General features: G+C 50.1%; 1 long non-coding RNA gene across 1 annotated transcript; it reads left to right on the forward strand.

Moving 5' to 3' along the window:
* Positions 1-3,773: 3,773 nt before the first annotated feature.
* LOC147344423 (uncharacterized) lies at positions 3,774-9,676 on the forward strand. Its single transcript, XR_015155341.1, has 4 exons — positions 3,774-3,847; positions 8,653-8,930; positions 9,113-9,160; positions 9,508-9,676. It is a non-coding gene; the product is annotated as an uncharacterized LOC147344423 (long non-coding RNA).
* Positions 9,677-20,823: the final 11,147 nt, after the last annotated feature.

A 20,823-nucleotide genomic window follows, 5' to 3' on the forward strand; every position in this document is an offset into this window, starting at 1 on the left:
AGGAGGCAAAGACGGGAACTTGGAGGGTCTGTGTCTGGCCTTGTCCTTTACAAACAGTAGGGGCATTCATGGGTCATACGTAAGTCATGTGGAAAAGAAGTTTCTTTGCAGTGAGATATTTTGGGGTTTTTTGTTTGTTTTCAGAATGCAAAAGGGTGAGGGGGTGTTCCTTTAAAGTCACTGTTTTTCAAGAGCACAGGACTCAGGTAAAATTCAACACTGTCACCGGTAAATGCTTTAGATGATTGTAAAACAAAACTTTTTTTAAAAGCATTCACTTACAGTGAGAATGGACATGTAACAACAGACTGATTCCAAATCAGGAAAGGAGTACGTCAAGGCTGTATATTGTCACCCTGCTTATTTAATTTCTAAGCAGAGTACATCATGTGAAATACCAGGGTGAATGAAGCACAAGCTGGAATCAAGATTGCTGGGAGAAATATCAATGGCCTCAGATATGCAGATGACACCACCCTTATGGCAGAAAGTGAAGAACTAAAGAGCCTCTTGATGAAAATAAAAGAGGAGAGTGAAAAAGTTGGCTTAAAACTCAACATTCATAAAGCTAAGATCATGGCATCTGGTCCCATCATTTCATGGCAAATAGGTGGAGAAACAATGGAAACAGTGACAGACTTTATTTTGGGGGGCTCCCAAATCTCTGCAGATGGTGACTGCAGCCATGAAATTAAAAAACGCTTGTTCCTTGGAAGAAAAGCTATAGCCAACCTAGACAGCATATTAAAAAGCAGACACATTACTTTGCCAACAAATGTCCGTCTAGTCAAGGCTATGGTTTTTCCAGGAGTCACATATGGATGTGAGAGTTGGACTATAAAGAAAGCTGAGTGGAGAAGAATTGATGCTTTTAAACCATGGTGCTGGAGAAGACTCTTGAGAGTCCCTTGGACAGCTAGGAGATCCAACCAGTCCATCCTAAAGGAAATCAGTCCTGAATATTCATTGGAAGGACTGATGCTGAAACTCCAATACTTTGGCCACCTGATAGGAAGAACTGACTCATTTGAAAAGACCCTGCTGCTGGGAAAGATTGAAGGTGGGAGGAGAAGGGGACGACAGAGGATGAGATGGTTGGATGGCATCACCAACTCAATGGACATGAGTTTGAGTAAACTCCGGGAGTTGGTGATGGACAGGGAGGCCTGGCGTGGTGCAGTCCATGGGGTCGCAGAGTCAGACACGACTGAGCGACTGAACTGAAAGATCAAAAGACAAACCTACCTGAGTATGCAGTTGGTGGGACAATCACACAGAACATTCCCAGGTGACTTTGAAACTGAGCAGGGCCCTGTGGGGCCCTCCCAGCTCTAAAATCCCCTCCGTGTCCCATTTGTAGAAAAAGATGTCTAGACCTACCCCTAGTTCCAAAGAGAAGCCTCAGGCAGTTAAGAGGACAGAATCACAGTTTAGTTCTCCTGAAGGGATGAAGATAACAATGTAAAATATATTTGAGTTGTTTTCCAAAAACTAAGGCCCCCAGGTGGAGAATGGTGTCTACACCTGGCCACAAGCACGTAGACCCCACACTGGCTGGAACCAGAAGGATGAGATTCAGGGACGTCACCTGGTTACCTCACCACCAACCAATCAGAAGAAAGTCCCACTCCCTACAGCCATCACCCCAAGGTTTTCTTTTAAAAAGTCTTTCCCCAAGAGCCATCAGGGAATTGGGGTTTCCTGAGCACGAGCTGCCTGTTCTCTTTGGCCCCGAAATAAATCATTCTCTGTACTAAACTCCAGTGTTTTGGTTGTTTGGCCTCTCAGTCCTGAGCAGGAATGAAAATTTTCTAGCTACATTTTCTGACCAGCGTATACACGGTCAGGAGTGTCTGCCCCCCACCCCCACTGACCCTACCACATAAGCAAATGCTTAGCTCCTATCTCTCCCCAAATTTCAAGTTAGTTGCTTGTCCTGCAGCCTCAGTTCTCTGACGGGTTTAAGAAAAGTTGCTGTTTGCAGTTAACCCAGCTCCTCTCCTTTCACAGGTGTGAATTATTCTGTGTTTTGCTCTCCGCAGCTCTGCAGTGAGGCTGGAAAACACTCTGAAGGCTCTAGTGTGTCAAATCCAGACAGTGGGTCATACTCCCTCGCAGGAATGCAGGCTGGGTTTCTTTCCTAGCCTTTGCAGTCAGGAGCGGTTCCAACAGTGACGTCGGACCCCACTGAAACCTTGACCAAGGAAGAGCAGAGAGGGGCCGGGCCATAGAGGGCAATTCTGAAGTGCCTCTGGGCTCTGGACGATTCCTGGGCCAGACAGGGGGGCTGGGTGTGCCAGGGCAGGGAGGAGAGTGGTCCCTTTCACCAGTGACCCCCAGGGTGGAGGGGAAGAAGAAGAAAGTCTTTCTCTCCCCACACCTGCTTCCTTCTAATTCATTCTCAAAAAGCAGAGAGAGCTTTAAGCTTAGTTAAAAAGTACTCCTCTCACCAGCTTTCCCCCTTATAATTGTGACTTGAGGAATAAGCAAGCCTTCCCCCGCAGCCAGGGTTTAGCCCCAAAGTGAAGACTCACACGTCCTTACGCAGGCTGCGTACAGAAATGGGGTGGGAGGGACAGGGAATGCCATGGACAAATTAACCAGCTGCCAGTAGAGAAAAAACTCTCGTTTCCAAACTCCTGCCAGAGTCTGTGTATCCGGCAGGACCCTCCAGTGTGAGGGCTGCCGTGGGCCTCCATCCTGCTCTCTCCACTTGTTTCCCTGCCCTCCATCTGGGAGCTGGAGAAAGAGGCAGAGGCTGCTGGACATCATTGTGTCAGGACCTAACCAAGGGCAGAGGAGTCTAGGTTTGTAGGGAAAGAACAAGCAGCCAAGATGGTGACGGTCAGGTTCTCTCGCCCCACGGCCTTCCCCTCTCACCCCGAGTCCTGTAAACAATGACTCTGCCTGGTGACCTAACAGCTGAGATCACTTACCGCGCTGCACACGCGTGTCACGATGCGCTGGCCTGGCCACAGGCCATGTTTGCTCTGTCTGCCTATATAAGCTTCACCTGAGACCCTCTCGACACCGCACCAGCTGTATTAGAGAATAAGCATGTCTGCAGCTCCTAAGGCTCCTTGAATCTTCTTCCAGATTCCCTGCTTGCGCCTTTCCTACCCTGGGTTCAGCAAACAATGTGAACAGCAAGAGGGCTGGCATAGTGGGCAGTGAGACAGCGAGACAACATTGTATCACAGAGTCCCCTTCCTGGTTATAGACTCGGGGTGCCTGGCTGTGAGGATCAGTCTCTAGGAGATGGGGGAGCAGCTGTAAATAACAGGTCACTAGGAGAATGGTCAGGCCATTTAAGATGGCTGTTCTGGGGCGACCCTGGTGGCTCAGTGGTGAAGAATCTGCCTGCCCATGCAGGAGACAGGGGTTCGATCCCTGGTCCAGGAGGATCCCACCACATGCTGGGGAGCAGCTGGGCCTGGGAGCCACAGCAATTGAGCCTGGGAGCCACAACCGCTGAAGCCCATGTGCCCTGAAGCGTGTGAACCATGAGGCAGGTGGAGGGGAGCCTGCAATGAGAGACCCACACTTACTGCATCGAGAGAGGGACCCATGCAGTAACAAAGACTCAGCACAGCCAAAGAGAGAATATTTTCTTTTTTTAAGTATATATGTTTTAAAAGATGGTTGTTTGTTGCTCTCTGTGAATCCTCTGCTCACCCAGGCCCTGCCTCACTCACATGACTATCCAATTCTCTTAACTACACAGCCTAGTAGCCAGGCCCACCTGACGTCAATTCCCTCATAAACCGGAGCCTCTCTCTCCCCTAAGTGCCAAAGCCTGCTGTTATGTTCTCCGCACACATTGGGGTGTTGCTCTGGGACCCTTTGTGTAAGATTCCCCCATCCCATTAGCCACTGAGGTCTCTCTTGCTGTCTCTGGGCTCTTCCATCTCGAGGCTGGGCAGCTACAAGGGGTTCAGGGCTCAGCCCAACACTAGTTCACACTCCTGGAGGCAGGAAGAAGTGTCTAAAGGAGGCATATTTGTGCGAGGCTTGCTTGGGGGACTCGGTGGGCACCATCCAGGGAAAGCGAGAACCCATCAGGGAGAGCAGGCATGCTAAACCCCCTGAGGGGGAGAGAATGTTCTAAGAAACTCAGATCCTTCTGTAGGTGCCAGGGTCTTGGGTTGCCCTTGTGGGTGAAGGTGACTAAGGCAGGGCAATAGGGCCAATCTCCCGTCGAGGCTGAGTGTTTGCAAAGTGGGAGGAGGGCTGGATTGGCTCTGGGGCCCAGGGGATGGTCAACCTTGAGCCAAGGCTTGAGCTGGGGGACGTCCCCTGGGGAGCCCTCTGGGGAGATCTGTGTGAGTCTTTGGGCTATGGGGACATTTGTTTTGTTTTGTTTCTGACTGTGCTGTGAGGTTCCCCAACCAGGGATTGAACCCCTGGACCTTTGTGAAGTCCTGACAACTGGACCACGGGGGAATTCCCTGATGGGGACGTATTTTAGGTCCACTTAAAAGCCGTGTCCTCTGACTCTGTGATGTCTGTGTCCTGCGTTCAGGAAATTCTCTTCCAGATGTAGGGCCCTGTGCTGGGGTGGAGAGGAGACAGGGATTTGGGGTCTTCCTCACAAGGCCCCTCTGAGGCTGCCCGGTAAAAGAGGCAGCATTCAAGTGGTCCAGGAGATGAGGCTGGAGTCAACGAGCAGAGAGGTTGGAGGCCTGGGACAAAGTCGACTGAGCCTGGGAGGGGCCCTTAGGGTGAAGCATCTGCTCAGTGGGCGGCACCGCCCAATGCCCCAGCCCTTTTTCTAATTTACTGAAATGAGCCTTAAAAAGGGGCGAGAAGGGATGCAGCCAGAACACTAGCTCCAGAAAACAAATGATCACGCGGTTCCTTGCGTCTCACACCCTCTGCGGCCTCCCCGTCGCCCGCCACCTCTTCCCTCTCATTCCCAGGCCTTTGCACATGGTGTGCCCCTGTTGGTACCACCCTCCACCCCTCTTTTTAAAATTATTATTAACAGACTGCATCCTTTACTAGGCTTTATATTTTTAGAGCGGTTTTGGGTTTACAGAAAAATTGGGAAGAAAGTACAGAGAATGACCGTATGTCGCTTCTGCCACCCCTGATCCCCGCTCCCCAGCTCTGGAACACAATTTCCTCTGTTACCAATGTCTTGCATCAGTGTGGGGCTTTTTGTTACAATGGCTGAACCAATATTGAGGCCTTATTATAAAGTCCATAATTTACGCAAGGGCTCTGTGTCTCGGTGTTGTACAGATCTATGGGTTTGGACAAATACATAATGTCACGTTTCCACCATTTGAGAAACATACAGGAGGGTTTACTGCCCCTGAGTCCCCCTCTTCTCCACCTGTTCATCCCTTCTTCCTCCTACCGCCCCTATGACATTCTTTTTTAAATGACTATTAACACCCATTTTACTCTTTGATTCCTGAGTTGGGAGGAATTGCTGGAGAAGGGATAGGCTACCCACTCCAGTATTCCTGGGCTTCCCTGGTGGCTCAGCTGGTAAAGAATCTGCCTGCAGTGTGGGAGACCTGGGTTCGATCCCTGGGTTGGGAAGATCCCCTGAAGAAGGGAAAGGCTACCCACTCCAGTATTCTGGCCTGGAGAATTCCCTATATATTCTTATACATTCTTCCCTATATAGTCCATGGGGTCGCAAAGAGTGGGATTCAACTGAACGACTTTCACTTTGCTCTTTGAGCTAGTTTCCTTTCTTTCTGATTTAAGTTGCCTCTATATTTGCATGAAGTCGTGTATTTTTTTGAAGTTGATGCTCTGGCAATGGAAGAACACTGGGAAGATGACAACAGATAGTGTGGACTTTCCCTCTTACAAAGAGAGTTAGGAGCCCAGAAAAGCCTGGATTTTGTTACTCTTCCCTCAAGTGTTCAGTTCAACTACCCCAGCAAGGCGGGGCTGTTACCCCATTAGACAGATGAGCAAACTGGGGCTTGGTTGCTTAAGTCACTCACCCAAGGTCACACCTTGGAAGCAGCAGGGCTGGATGCGAACCCTGTGCTGTCCTGTCACAGAGCCCGTTCTCTTTCCAGCATAACCAGGGTTGCGCATCTGTCACCTCCTACCTGTGAGCTGTGTTTCCTCCGCAGCTTCACTAGATCTGACACATACCTGGATGCAGCTGACCAGAGCAGGCCTGCCCACCCTCACTGCCCCGGTGGACTCGGCCAGGATGCTGCCTCTGGTGGCTTCACTCATGCCGGGGACTGAAGGGCTCACGTGGCCACGGGGAAGACAGGAATCTGGTGGGACTTTCACACAACATTATAAAGCAACTATACTCCAATAAGAATTAACTTAAAAAAACAAATCTATTCTGGAGGTCAGAAATCTAAAACGGGTTCGCAGGGCTGTAGGGAAGGACTGGCAGGGGGAGCATGGTGAGTTGGAAACAGCTAATGTTTGGTACTCTATGGCCTGTATTGTATTGACCTGTAATACACTGACAAAACATTTTAAAATAATGAAAATAAGCTTATTAGGAGACACCCCCACTCTCCACCCCAGGACTCCAGTCCTTTATTTCGGCTGCAACAAGTCCATCCCTCACCTTCTAGACAGCAGGCAGGAAAGTGGGGAGGGGGTTGAGGAGTAAAAACCCCGGGGGAGGGGACGGCCCTGGGCAACCATGTGACATGATGTGACCCCAGCCCACTTTCCCTGCCCCCTCTTCCCACTGTGGGGCTGCAGGGACTGACCAAGACCTGGCCGTGGGGCAGGTGGCATCAGGTTCTCATTCTCCATCGAGCGCTCTCCCTCTGGGATTTGGGGTGGGTCGAGTGGAGAGCTGGGCAGTTGGCCGCAGCAGCAGTGGGTGACCTAGAACCCAGGGTCTAGAGAGGGCACACGGGGTCAGGAGATGCCAGCCAGGTGCCAGCCGAGGCTCTGAGGATTGGAGGAGAAGCCGGTCCAGGCTGAGATGGACAGGTGAGAACAGGAAGAGAAGCTGAGTGCCTGGACGGGGCAATGTGTCACCAAGCAGGGAGGTCCCCAGTGGCGTGGGGGCAGGGGTCCTGGGGCCGCCTTGAAGCCTGGTCCAGACAAAGTCCCTCTTTTGTTGAGTTTCTACTGTTCAGCAAGATGAATCAGCCATAGTATATATACATATCCCCTCCCTTTTGGGCTTCTTCCCATGCAGGTCCCCACAGAGCATTAAGTCTTCCCTCTGCTATACCGTAGGTTCTCATTAGTTATCTATTTTATACACACTGTCAATAGTGTATAGGTGTCAATTCCAGATTTGTGCTGTTTTAAGCCACTAAGCTTGTGGTGATTTGTTATAGGAGAAATAGAAAACTAATGTAATAATTGATATTGGTGGTAGTTGGTGGTTTAGTCGCTAACTCATGTCCGACTCTTGCAACCCCGTGGACTGTAGCCTGCCAGGCTCCTCTGTCCATGGGAATTCTCCAGGCAAGAATACTGAAGTGGGTTGCCATTTCCTTCTCCAATAATTGATATTAATATATATTAATGGTTCCTTACACTCCTATTGTGCTTTACTATTTACCAAATAGTAAATATGATACATCTTGTCTCCCTAACTAGATTATAAATCCCTTAAGGATGTGAACTGTCTTTTGTACTTCTCTTGCATCCCAGTACTGTCAGCTCTCTTCTGTGGGTTCCACATCCTCAGATACCAAAGGCCGACCGTGGTGTCTAGTATCTAACGGCTCTAGGAACTTGGTGAAGGAAGGAAGGGAGTGATGCTTATTCAGCATACATTCTGTCCCAGGCACTATCATAAGCATTTTACATGCTTTATCTCATTAAATCTTCACACGCCTTTAAAAATGGAGGGGGGCAGGGTGCAAAGGAAAAGAGAATCTCTCTATTTTATAAGTTCAACATTTTGTAAATCCTTATGTTTCCCTTGTTTATTTCCCTTTGGGCTTTGTGGGTTGTCAGTAAAGTTCCATTTGAAAAACCTCTGTCCTTTAAGCCAAGGGAAACATAGAAACAGAACCGCTTTGCCTACGCTTGGCCAGAGGAAAAAAAGAACTGGGTCTGGAAAGGGGGTTGAGGGTGAGGCTTTGAACCAAGAGAGCTGGGTGCAAGACCAGCTCTGCCACCCACTGGCTCCACGAACTTGGGCAATTGACTTACCCTCCCCAAGTGTAAGTCTCTTCTGCTGTAAAACTCATGCTACATTTACTGCACAAATGTGAGGTGAGCTCTTATTATGTGCTGGGCCCTGGCCCCAGCCCTAGAGATGAGCAGATGAGTACAAGAGGCACAAGTCCCTGCTTTCATGGGGCATACCTTCCAGAGGTAGAGAAAGTAAACAGGACACAAACGTGCAGTATGTTTGTCAACAGTGCTCAGGGGAAACAGATGTCCTAGGTGAGCAGTTAAATCAAGGACGGGATATCCAGGGCTGTGGATCTCTTAGCAATAAAAAGGAAGGAACTGTTGATACACCTCGTATGGATCTCAAGGGCATTCTGCTGAGTGAAAAGAGCCCATTCCCAAAGGTCACGTGCTGCATGATTCCACTTATACATCATTCTCAGAACACCAACACTGTAGAGATGGGGAGCAGGCTAGAGGTTGTCTGGGGCTAGGGGTGGTGGGTGTGTGGGCTTGACTACAGACAGAGATCTTCGCGGTGACGAGTGTCCTGTATCTTGGTTGCAGCGGTCGTTACGCCAAGCTACACATGTATTTAAAAGGGCTGAAAACTGCACACATGTTGGACCAGTGTCAGCTTGCTGGCTGTGATGTGATGTAAGATGCCACCATTGAGGGAAACTGGATGAAGGGCACATCGGACCTTTCTGCGCTGTCTCTCCAATTTGCTGCGAATCTAGCATTTCAAAAATTTTTTAAATATGCAAGAAGACAAACTAAAGGAGGGAAGAAGGATAGGCACTCTGTGGCCAGCGGTGTTGAAATTTTGGATGGGGCTTAACAAGGTATAACTACCTCGGAGTTATAAATGGGATAGTGGTTTAAATGTGATGTGACTGGAACCTAGAAATGCTGCAAATACTCACTAAATGCCAGTTATTCATGTTTTTCTTAGGGAGCTTAGGGTTCTGTTTACATATCTCCTTTTTTGTATTTGATAATATTGCCGTGGTTATTGTTTTTCTAGGTCCATAACTTTTGAAGAAGCATGTTTGAAATGTTTACAGATGACATGGTATGCAGTCTGGGATTTCAGGATAAAACACAAAGCAGAAGGGAGTCCCCTGGTGGTCCAGTGACTAAGATTTCACCTTCCAATGCAGAGGGTGTAGGTTCAATCCCTGGTTGGGGATCTAAGATCCCACATGCCTCCCAGCCAAAACAACCAGAACAAAAACAGAGAGTATTGCAACAAATTCAATAAAGAGAAAACAAAAAATGGTCCACATCAAAAAAAAAAATCTTAAAAAACACAAGGCAGAGAAGTGGAGGGATGTGGTAAGGGTTTGTGGCTGGGTGGACTGTGAGGGTGGTGGGGTCCCTTGAATTCTGTCACTAAGACACAGCAACCTCTCATCTCAGACAGACTCCAAGCATAGCAGGAGCCAGTTCTGTTGTGGGCCCCTGAGGTCAAGACCACACCCACGTCATCAGCTTTTGGTGTTGCAGAGAAGGGAAGGTACCCTGCCAGCCCGGACAGCCCACATCTTTGGTGGGACCGTCTGTAGGAGCTCCTCTTTCTGCTTTTCAAGTTGAGAACATCTCCTGTTTTGCTGTTTGGAGCTGGTTTTAGAGTCCGTCTCCGCGTTGTTTCTTAATAATTTGTTTACTTAGAAAATCGGGTTCCGAGGGCAGACAGTGCAGCAGGGTGGAGGTGTGCTTTTCCCTAACTTGTGTTAGCTACAGAAACCTCTCTCTCCAAACAAGTCCTTGTGAGGCCTCTGAATGTATGAAACTGACAGCCTGAATGTATGAAACAACAGCGTGATCTTGAGGGAAGTGCTCTCCTCCCCTTAAAAAAAAAATTATTTATTTTTGGCTATGCTGGGTCTTTATTGCTGCTTGGACTTTCTCTAGCTGCAGCGATTGGGGACCACTCTCCAGTTGCAGTGCTTGGGCCCCTCACTGCAGCAGCCTCTCCCGCAGCAGAGTATAGGCTCTTGAGCGGGAGGGCTTGAACAGGTGGGGCATGCAGGCTCAGCAGTGTCAGCTCCTGGACTCTAGAGCATAGGTTCAGTAGCCTGGGCTTAGTTGCTCCGAGGCATGTGGGACCCTCCTGGACCAGGGATCGAACCTGTGTCTCTATTAGCAGGTGTCTTCTTCACCACTGAGCCATGTGGGAAACCCTCCCCTTTGGTTTCTTTGCCAGCACTTTACAGTTTATTGGCTCAGCTCCAAAGGTAGGCAGCCTAGATGAGGTCCTGTCTTGGAGCCAAGGAACCTGGGAGCAGAGGGTTCTGTTATTTGCTTCAAGCCCTGTGGGTGATGAGCAGGGGGACCACTTCCTCCCTGAGTCCTCCACCATGCCCGTGGAAGCCTGGGTAGGTGGTCTCATCCCTGCAGCCCTCAACACAGGGTCCAGTGACACATGGAAGTGAAATGCCCACATGTGCTCCAGCCAGCCAGTCTCCAGCTGGAGAGACCCACCTAGTCCCAGCCTTCAGTCTGCCATCGGCCGCCCAGGGGACATTCACAGCACCCAAATGCCTTCAAAAGAAGGGACTTTTCCACTCTGCCTTTAGGCCTGTGGAAGGGGTCTTTATCCATAAAGATGTTAACAGTATCTATTGAGTCAGTGCTGAACATGCCTTTCTCACTCAGTCCTCCCAACCACCCAACTATTTGGGTGTCACTATGATTATTAACCCTATTTACAGATGGGAAAACTGAGGTCTAGAGAGGTGAAATAACCTACTCACAGTCAGACAGCAGTGAGTGATGGAAAAGGAAGTAAAAGTCGTTCAGTCGTGTCCAACTCTTTGTGACCCCATGGAATTCTCCAGGCCAGAATACTGGAGTGGGTAGCCTTCCCCTTCTCCAGGGGATTTTCCTAACCCAGGGATCGGACCCAGGTCTCCTGCATTGCAGGCGGATTCTTTACCAGCTGAGCCACAAGGGAGAAGAACCCAAAATTCAGGTCTGTCTGGTTTCATAGGCCTCGCCTTTTCTTTCCAGTTTTTTGTTTATTTGTTTAATTTGGTAAAAAGTATCAATCATCCCCTTCCCAGGAGAAGAGCGTGTTCCTTCTGGTGTAGTTCTCCAGGGCTATTTCCTGCATGCATATTCTGTTTTGTGTGTGTGCGCGCTCAGTCGTGTCTGACTCTTTTGTGACCCCATAGACTGTAGCCCTCCAGGCTCCTCTGCCCGTGGAATTTTCCAAGCAAGAATATTGAAGTGGGTTGACAATTCCTACTCCAGGGGATCTTCCCGACTCGGAGATCAAACCCATGTCTCTTGCATCTCCTTTATTGGCAGGTGGATTCTTTACCACTGAGCCACCTGGGAAACCATATTCCATTTTAATCTTACTCATGATGGGGGTTATATCCACCACTCTCCACATGGATTTTCACTCAACAGAACTTCTTGAACAGGGTTCTGAATCAGTACGTACAGATTGGCCTTGTCACGTTTTATCTGCTTAGTATTCTGTACCTGTGGCCATATTGATTCTTTTCATCAGTCTTCTGTAAATGGTCACCCAGGTGGATTCCAGAAGTTTCTCTCCCCAACCACTGCCAGTGCCAACATGCAAACTCGGCCAACACGCCTGACCACCTCTTGTCAATGTGGCCACGACCCCTCTCTGGACTTAAGACTCCTTCCAGTCCTAACGACAGCCTCTGATCCTTCAGCTAGAGAAGGGCCGGAGCAGGTGTTCTCAGTCCCTCCTGACAGGGGTCAGAGGCCCTGCAACAGGGTGAGAGGGTTGGTGGAGGGTCAGCTGGTCCATTTGTCTTCTGCAGGCCCAGCCGCGTGCAGACCTCCCAGAGGAGAACCGCCCACCTGGTGTGCTCCTCTCTTAAAGGAAGAAATACGTGGCTCGCACAGATGGCCCTCACACCCCATCACCGTTTCCTGCCCCTCCCACTTGGCCCAAGGGCTCTAATCCCCTTTTTCCATCTTGTCCCCTCAGGCCAAGTTTCCTTCCTCCTGTTCCCTCTGCAGAGGGTGGAGCAGATGGTGACCTTGCTCTCCAAGGTCAGAGCTGCTCCTCCTGAGATGTGGCCTCAGATGACCCATGGATGAGGAGGGGGCCCTGGTAGGCAGCCAGCCAGGGGGCCTGTTGACAGGAGCTGCAGCAGAACAACAGGGCTACAGGCAGTTTGGGAAGTCGCCTCAAACCCAAAAGGCCTCCAGGGACCCAACTAAGTCAAAAGAAGCGTGAATTGAACCTCGCCTCCAGCAGTTTTCTTCCTATTCCTACAAAGCTCAAGAGAAGCAGGAAGGGGGAAGAGGACTCTTCTGCACCCTTCTCAATATGGTGCTAAAGGACATGCATCCTGGGAGCAGAGAAATCGGGGTTTGAATGAGCCTGGAGACCCAGGTTCAATCCCTGAGTTGGGAAGATCCCCTGGAGAAGGGGGTGGCGAGCCACTCCAGTCTTCTTGCCTGGAGAATCCCATGGACAGAGGAGCCTGGTGGGCTACAGTCCATGGGGTTGCAAAGAGTCGGACATGACTGAGCAACTGAGCACTCACACATGCAAACACCAACGACATGACCCAGAGTTACCCACTCAAGACCTCAGTGTCAATAGCTATCAAATGGGAGTTAGAAAACTGACCTAAACTCATCTAACAGCAGCAGCTGCCCTATGCAGCCAGTGGGACATTTGCTGAGGTGGCATTTGCTTGCCAAGGAGAAAGGGGCTGGCAGGATGGCCCCCAAGAAGCTGGGAAGTGGGGGCCACCCCGGCTCCTTGCTCTTCCAGCTCCCTCTGCCCCTTTCCCCCACGCTGGGGGTCAAGTGTCCACCCCTGCCTAGGTGATCCAGAGCTGACCCCCAGCAGGCTGTGATCCTGGCCCCCTCGGGTGAGTCTCTGAAGCTCCTATTTCCTCAGTGCTGCCTGGGCTGTGACAGGCGCCTGTGAGCCACGCCCTGCTATAGAAGCTGATGTGGCCCCTGAGTCCCGAGAGACCCTCAGGGCAACGGAGAGGGCTCAGAGAGCTGGGCAGGGCCTGGAGGGGCACATGCCACTCTCCCTGTGAGCGGTCCTGGGGTGGCAGTCCGTGGAAGACCCCACCCCACTGTGGTGGCAGCCAGGTCTGCCTCCCTCTGGGAGGCGCCAGGAGCTGGCGGGGGGGAGTCGTGGTGAGGGGTGTGTGCAGCTGGGCATCCCTGAGCCCCTAAGTGTCCTGCACATCCCCCACTCCAGCGGCCTCCAGGGAGGAGGTGGGGCCTCCATCACCCCCAGGGACCCCACCTGCCTCATTGGACCGGTGCCAGGAGAGGCTGGCTGGAGGCGCAGCTCAGGTGTGTCTGAAGCATGCCACCATCTCTTGCTCATGCTCACCCTCTCTTGCAGCCTCTCTTCCTCACTTTGACACTGTGGGCATCAGTCTCGGTCTCTGCCCCAAATCTCTTTCCCCTGTCTGCCTCTGCCTTCCCCTGGCACCCTGACCTCCAGCCCCCTCCTGCCCCTCTTCCCCTTTAGCCTCCCTTCACCCCCATTTTTCTCTACCTGAAAAGAACCCCAGCCCCCTGAGGTTTGGGGAAGGTGGGGTTTGGGGACTCAGAGGCCAGGCCCTACCTCAGAAGCCATCGCCCGCTCCGCAGGAGGCCACGGCCCCAGGGACCGCCGCCGCTGTGAGCGCTCCCTTCATTCCGTCATTTAACTTCCTCACTTCTAACGGGTCCCACATGGAGAGACAACCAACCCGTCATCCACTCCCCGAGGGCCCCTGCCTTCCAGGGAATTTTGTCATCCAAGCTTCTCGTCTCCAGAACAGGGAGGGCATGGAGGAGTGTGGTGCCAGGCCGCAGGGTCTGAGGGCAGCTCTTCGGGCTTTCTGTGTTTTTCCCACCGCTCCTCCAGCCCAGCACGATTTGGAATCAGTCAGGTCGGGTCCATGTTGGGCTGGAATGGCATCACACGAGCTGATGAGATGCCAGAGCCGTGAGGATGGGGTGTTGGACGTTAGGAGACTCTTCTCATCGGCAGAAACATATTTGAGACCCTGGCCATCGTGAAGCACAGGGTGGTCCCCAGGGGGATTGTCCTGCCTACCCTTGGGTCTGGATTCAGCTGGCAGAGTTGGGCCTCGTTTGTTCCCCCCGCACTGCCTTCGGCACCTGGCACCCCTTGGCACAGTGGATGGTACCCCACGCACCTCTTGGATGCTGGCCAGAACTTTGAAAGTTCACCCCTTTGCAATCTCTGGGTCTCCGGCTGTTCGGGCCCCATTTGAACTGGAAGTTGGCTGGCACAGAGTTCAGCGAGCCCTCCCTGCCAACTCCCTCACTGCCTAGCTTTTGATTCTAAAGCCATCTTTATGCCAATCCCACAAAAAGGAGCCCAAACCAACAACAACAGGAAGGGAGAGAACAATAAAAACGGGATAGGCTCAGGGGTTGTTTCCAGCAGGTCATGAGGGTCCAGAGAGGTCCTTTTGTGCAGCCAGGACCAGGACCGAACATCTGGGCTGAGTTACTGGCCCAGCTACAAAGGCATCCCCTTCCCAGTGGCTCAGGACTTGCCAAAGATTCCAGAAAAACAAGAGGGTTTGAGGTTGAAAAGTAGTTTAGGGATTGTGTTCATGTTCTTGTAAATGATACACAGTATTCCTCCGAGTGAATAGGAAAAGCTTAGGCAATTTAAACACAATATAGCCAATAAGGGCGATGGAGACAGGCAGTCGTGGGCAATCGTGGGCTCAGTCCCTCGTGGGGCCCCGTCCCTCGTGGGGCCCCAGCCGTGGGCAGTTTTCAGAAAAGGCCTGGCCCTCTCTGTGGTCTTGAAGTTGGGTGCTGGGACAGTGATAGAGGACTGGGAGGGGGTGAGTGGCATCACACCTCTTTACATGGTAATTTGTGCAAATTCTGAAAGGAGTGAAGGAATAAAGGAAGAAATGAATTTTTAAAATAATTTTTTTATTTCCTAAAAAGGTATGGATTTGAGTTTTATCTCTGCCGTCCTAAAGAAGCTTATTAGGTGTTTCTCTGTTCGCTTCTGCACGCACCCCTATCCTTCACTAACCCATTGCCCAGGTCTGAGTTCACCACTGATCCGTTCTCTTTTCTATTTGCCGATTGCCCAACTGAGGATGTGTTTAGGGTTTGTTTTTAATGACCACCCCCCCACCACACACACACACACACACACACACACACCCTGGTCCTATGAATTAAACAGAGATAGATAGATATAGGTAGATGGAGAGAGAGAGATACCAGTATCAATCTCTATCAATCTCTGTATCTCTATATCTATATCCACTGATTGATCAATAAAGGAAGCAGAGACTGGAAATTCAAGGCTCTGTCACTTACCTGCTCAGACACCCCTGCTGGTCTTCAGCTATATTACAGACCATCCCTGCCTGGAATTCTCCAGGCCAGAATACTGGAGTAGGTAGCCTTTTCCTTCTCCAGGGGATCTTCCCAACCCAGGGATCAAACCCAGGTCTCCCGCATTGCAGGCAGATTCTTTACCAGCTGAGCTATCAGGGAAGCCTTCTGGATGTGCTAGACAATTTTTAACAGCAGGCTCTTGGGGGAAGAGGGTGAGAAGCCCTGACTGTAGCCTTTGCCGATTCCTGTGATGTAAAGCGTTCCCACCATGGCTGATGTCACATTACCAGTGTGATGTCACAGAGAGTGGACCTGGGAAGAGATGCACACAGCTGCTCTCACGAGTCGTGTCTGCTGCATCCAGCACACCACACGGGAGACCATTATGCGATGGACCCAGCTGGCCTCGGAGGCCGGAAGTCCCCCGATCCCTTCTCTGTCCGTGGCTGTCCCAGGGGTTTAAGACTTTCCCACCAGCCGGCTCTTACCCTTTCTCCTCAATTCCTGGTCCACCTTCCACCCCTCCTCTTCCTCTAGCACGTACAGACCAGGGTCAACAGTCCTTATCCAATGGCAACCGGAAACCACAGCCAGGACAACAGGCCTTTATTTTTCTTTAAAAAGGAACTATAAACCAAATCAATGTATTCCCCACCCCCAAAATATGTAAACATATAAAAGAAAGTGTTCCCTTGTTACTGAAAGCGGAGAGTGAAGGAAAGGAGACAGTGGAGCCCGCTGAGGAACAGACCTACTGAGCTGGCCCAGCCCCGGAAGGTCACGGCCTGTGCCCGTGGACTCTGTGGTCGATGCCTCAGGAAAAGAGGGGGCAGGCAGACTGGGCAGCCGCGGGCCAGCGTGGAGCCCTGGGTGGCCACTCAGGGGAAGGAAGGCCACTCAGGGCCAGGCTGAGGAAAGGACCTCCAAGCACTGTCTCAGAGCCTCCAGGCACCGGGAGGTCAGATGCTCATTTCATACAGAGATTCAACTCCACCCACTGGAGAGAAAGAGAAAAGTGACTTTGTAATAGTTGAGTCAATTCCAAGAACCATCCCACACAGGAAGCGTCTTCCCTGAGTGAGCCTGAGGCGGACACGTGGGTCTCAGCAGCTGGTCTCACTGCCCCACTTGTTGAGGACATCCTGCCCCTGTGTGTAGTTCTGCTGTTTGAAGATGTGAGGAGTTTTCACCCAGCCGGGCCCTCCAGAGAGGCAACTGCTGGGCGGGGACCTGTCCTCAGACCCTGGAGTCTGTCCCATCCTGAAGGGAACCAAACTGGTCCATCTTCAACACTGTGCCTTTCTGGGGGTGGGGAGGGAGGTGTTCCAAGAGAAATTTGAATAAAGCACATTTTTCACCCAATGTAAAGGAGCAGAGAGAGGGGGACGATGAAGCTCATGGAAGTGAAGGATGGAGAGGTTAGGAGACGATGGTGTAAAGTCAGTCTTGGCTGACCCAAAGTCACCACTGCACTGACCTCACCTTGACCTTTAGGGGGCTGAACAGCCCCCACCTCACCTTCACTGAGACCTTCACCCCTCCCCACTTTATGGTGAAATGAGCAGGGTAAGGCTCTGCTCCCCCTTAGAAAAGTTGGGGACCCCTGAGTCATGGGCACTGTTTCTCAGCATAGGAGACACTTTGGGGGTGATGCTTAGACACAGACAATGTTCAGTCAACATTCTAAAAAAGGTAATTTTTATTAATTTTTAAAATTAATTTTAATTGGAGTATAGTTGACTTATAATGTGTTAGTTTCAGGTATATAGCAAAGTGAATCAGTTATACATACACCCACTCTTTTTAAAATTCTTTTCCCATATACAGGTCATTAGAGTATGGAGTAGAGTTCACTGTGCTATGTAGTAGGTCCTTATAGTAGTGTGCATGGGTCAATGCCAATCTCCAATCTATCCCTCCCCCTCTTATCCCCTGGTAACCATAAGTTTGTTTTCTGTATCTGTGACTCCATTTCTGTTTTGTAAATAGGTTCATTTGCACCATTTTTTTTTAGGTTCCATATATAAGCAATATTATATGATATTTATCTTTCTCTGACTTACCTTACTCAGTATGACAATCTCTAGGTCCGTCCACATCACTGCAAATGGCATTATTTCATCCTTCTCTATGGCTGAGTAATATTCCATTGTATAAATGTACTGCATCTTCTTTATCCAAGCCTCCCTTGATGGGCATTCAGACTGTTTCCATGGCCTGAGAGTGCTGCAAGGAATCCTTTCCATTAGTTTCTAGTCTTTCTGGTTCCCATAAAGGGAAGTCTGTATCCACATTCTAGAGCTGCCACACAGAGCACCATGGAGCAGGGGACTTAACCAATAGCAATTCATTCTCTCACAGTTCTGAAGGCTGGACGGCCAACAGCAAGGTGTCTCCAGTGTTGCTTCCCTCCTGTCTCCTTGGCTTGCAGACAGCCATTTCATCTTCTCCGCGTCATCACACAGCTTCCCCTCCATGTGTTCCTGTGTCCTAAACTCCTCTTAAAAGGACAGCAGTCAGGGGACTTGCCTGGTGGCCCAGTGATTGAGATTCTGCGCTCCCACTGCAGGGGGCACGGGTTGGATCCCTGGTCAGGGAATTAAGATCCTGAAATCTCCATGGCACGGCCAAAAAAAAAAAAAAGACATCAGTCAGATTGGATTAGAGCCGGTCCTAATGGCCTCATTTTAACTTAATCACCTCTTTAAAGATCCTGCCTCTAAATGCAGTCCCATTCTGAAGGACTGGGGGTTGGAACATCAACATAAGAATTTCAGGGGGACACAACCCTGATACCCCATAATACCCCCGCTTAGTGCTGACATCACTCTGTTTCAACATTTTATCCTTTTTAGAAAAGAAAGACCTCAGACTAAGAGACTTGAAGGCAAGAGAACCCTGAGCCAGAGATAATCGTGTGGTGTTTCCATCAATTGTACATTGTCTTCTGGGACATGTGACACTGGCCATATATGGCAGTGACTTAATGTCACTTTTTAAAGTAAGTACATTGAGGAAACGAGTGAACTCTTCAGTAACATGAGGTACATCATGAAGGTGGCAGAGAGAGGAAATGCTATCTCGCCTGAAAGGCTTAGCAAATGGGATTGGATGGATGCCCGAGGCCGGCTCTGTTACAGCAAGGCCTGGAACCCAGGGCCCTACCTCTAAGTCCAGATCCTTTCAAATAACCAGTGCTATGCCAGTGGGTGTTTGGTGCTCAGGGAGGGTGGAAATTTGTGCTTGGGTGTCTGAGTCCATTTAGGCTGCTGTAACAGGATACTGTAGACTGCGTGGCTTCTAAACAACAAACATTTATTTCTCTCAGTCCCGGAGGCTGCAAATCCAAGATCTGACTGCCAGTATCTTTCTTCCAGGTTGCAGATTACTGACTTCTCACTGTTCTCACAGGCTTCCCAGGTGGCGCTAGTGGTAAAGAACCCGCCTGCCATTGCAGGAGACATAAAAGACGCAGGTTTGATCCCTGGGTCGGGAAGATCCCCTGCAGCAGGGCATGGCAACCCACTCCAGTATTTTTGCCTGGAGAATCCCATGGACAGAGGAGCCTGGCGGGCTACAGTCCATAGGCTCACAAAGAGTCTGACACAACTGAAGCGACTTCGTACACACTGTTCTCACACGGCAGAAGGGGTTCAGGCTTTCTCTGGGTCTCTTGCATAAGTGCACTAATTATTTTTTTATATTTATTTTTGTTTTGGCCAAGTTGGGTCTTAGTTGCAATCTTTGTCCCCTGACCAGGGATTGAACCTGGGCCCCCTGCACTGGGAGAGCAGAGTCTTAGCCACTGGACCACCAAGAAGGTCCCAAAGGCACTAATTATTGATGAGGGTCCCGCCTTCATGACCTAATAACATCCAGAAGTCTCTCACCTCCTAATACCATTCCCCTTGGGGACTAGGATTTCAACATATGGATTTGGGAGCCTAGGGGACAAAGCATTCAGAGAGTATAGTCTTACCAGTCTTGATGCCACCACGTCCAGACTGCAACACACTGGACATGTTCCTTAAGCTTTTTTGTCCTCTGTGTCTTTATCCACAGGGTTGTGATAGAATCTGAAAAGCTAATTAGTATACATATGTGCTTATCCTAGTACCTGCTCTGCAGCGAGGCCTTGATTGATATTAGCTATTGATCATGACCAAAGAAAGAATCATGGAACACCCTCTGAAACAACTGAACTCCAGGTGTGTGTGTGTGTGTGTTTATTTTTTAAAGAAAAAATCTAGAAACCAACATCCTGTAAGCACTTCCCATTATGACTCAAGCACATAAAAGCACCGGTCTGGGTAATGAACAGAAATAGGAAGCCATGAATGAGTGATCAGTTTCCATCTGAGCCCCTGGGGCAGGTGTTAGAATGCACATCTCTTGGCCCAGAACCGGGACTCTAGGAGGAGGACTTGGGAATCTGTTTTAAGAAGTGCTCTGCCTCATTCTGATATGATCTTTGTATCAGAACCACTGACCCAGAGCCAAACTTGTCTCCCTGTATGGCCTATGGGCTTGTCAGCCTACAGTCTGGCCCAACTGGTCTCTCTTAAATACTAGATGAAAACAACCTCACTCAGAAAATGTACATTGTTAGAAGTATTTTCCCATAATTGACCACAATATGGAGATGCAGGGGAGTTTGGTGCTTTGCTTTGCTTTTTAAGTATACTCTTTTATTTTGAGATGATTGTAGATCCACTACTACTAGTAAGTCTCTTCAGTTGTGTCCGATTCTGTGTGACCCCATAGACGGCAGCCCACCAGGCTCCCCCGTCCCTGGGATTCTCCAGGCAAGAACACTGGAGTGGGTAGCCATTTCCTTCTCCAATGCATGAAAGCGAAAAGTGAAAGTGAAGTCGCTCAGTCATGTCTGACCCTCAGCGACCCCACAGACTGCAGCCTTCCAGGCTCCTCCATCCATGGGATTTTCCAGGCAGGAGTACTGGAGTGGGGTGCCATATACAGTGGTAAATAATAAAGACCTCATGTACCAAAAGAACCCTCCTGTAAATGCAGGAGACGTAAGAGATGCTGGTTCGATTCCTGGGTGGGGAAGATCCCCTGGAGAAGGGCATGCATACCCACTCCAGTATGCTTGCCTGGAGAATGCCATGGACAGAGGAGGCTGGCGGGCTACAGTCCATAGGGTTGCAAAAAGTTGGACACGACTGAATCGACTTAGCACACACACATACACACCCTTTCCCCAGCTTCCCCCAGCAGTGACATCTTATAAAACTCTAGTATGCCACCACAACCAGGATGGTGACATGGATGCTGTCAACCTATAGGACACGTCCATCAGCACAAGGATCCTGCACTGCCCCATCAAATCCTTAACCTCTGGCAGCCACAAAATAAGGGGCAGAA

This window comes from Bos grunniens, chromosome 26 (assembly GCF_055505025.1).
Source record: "Bos grunniens cultivar Pamir isolate PY7600 chromosome 26, Bosgru_T2T1.0, whole genome shotgun sequence".
NCBI classification, from domain to species: domain Eukaryota; kingdom Metazoa; phylum Chordata; class Mammalia; order Artiodactyla; family Bovidae; genus Bos; species Bos grunniens.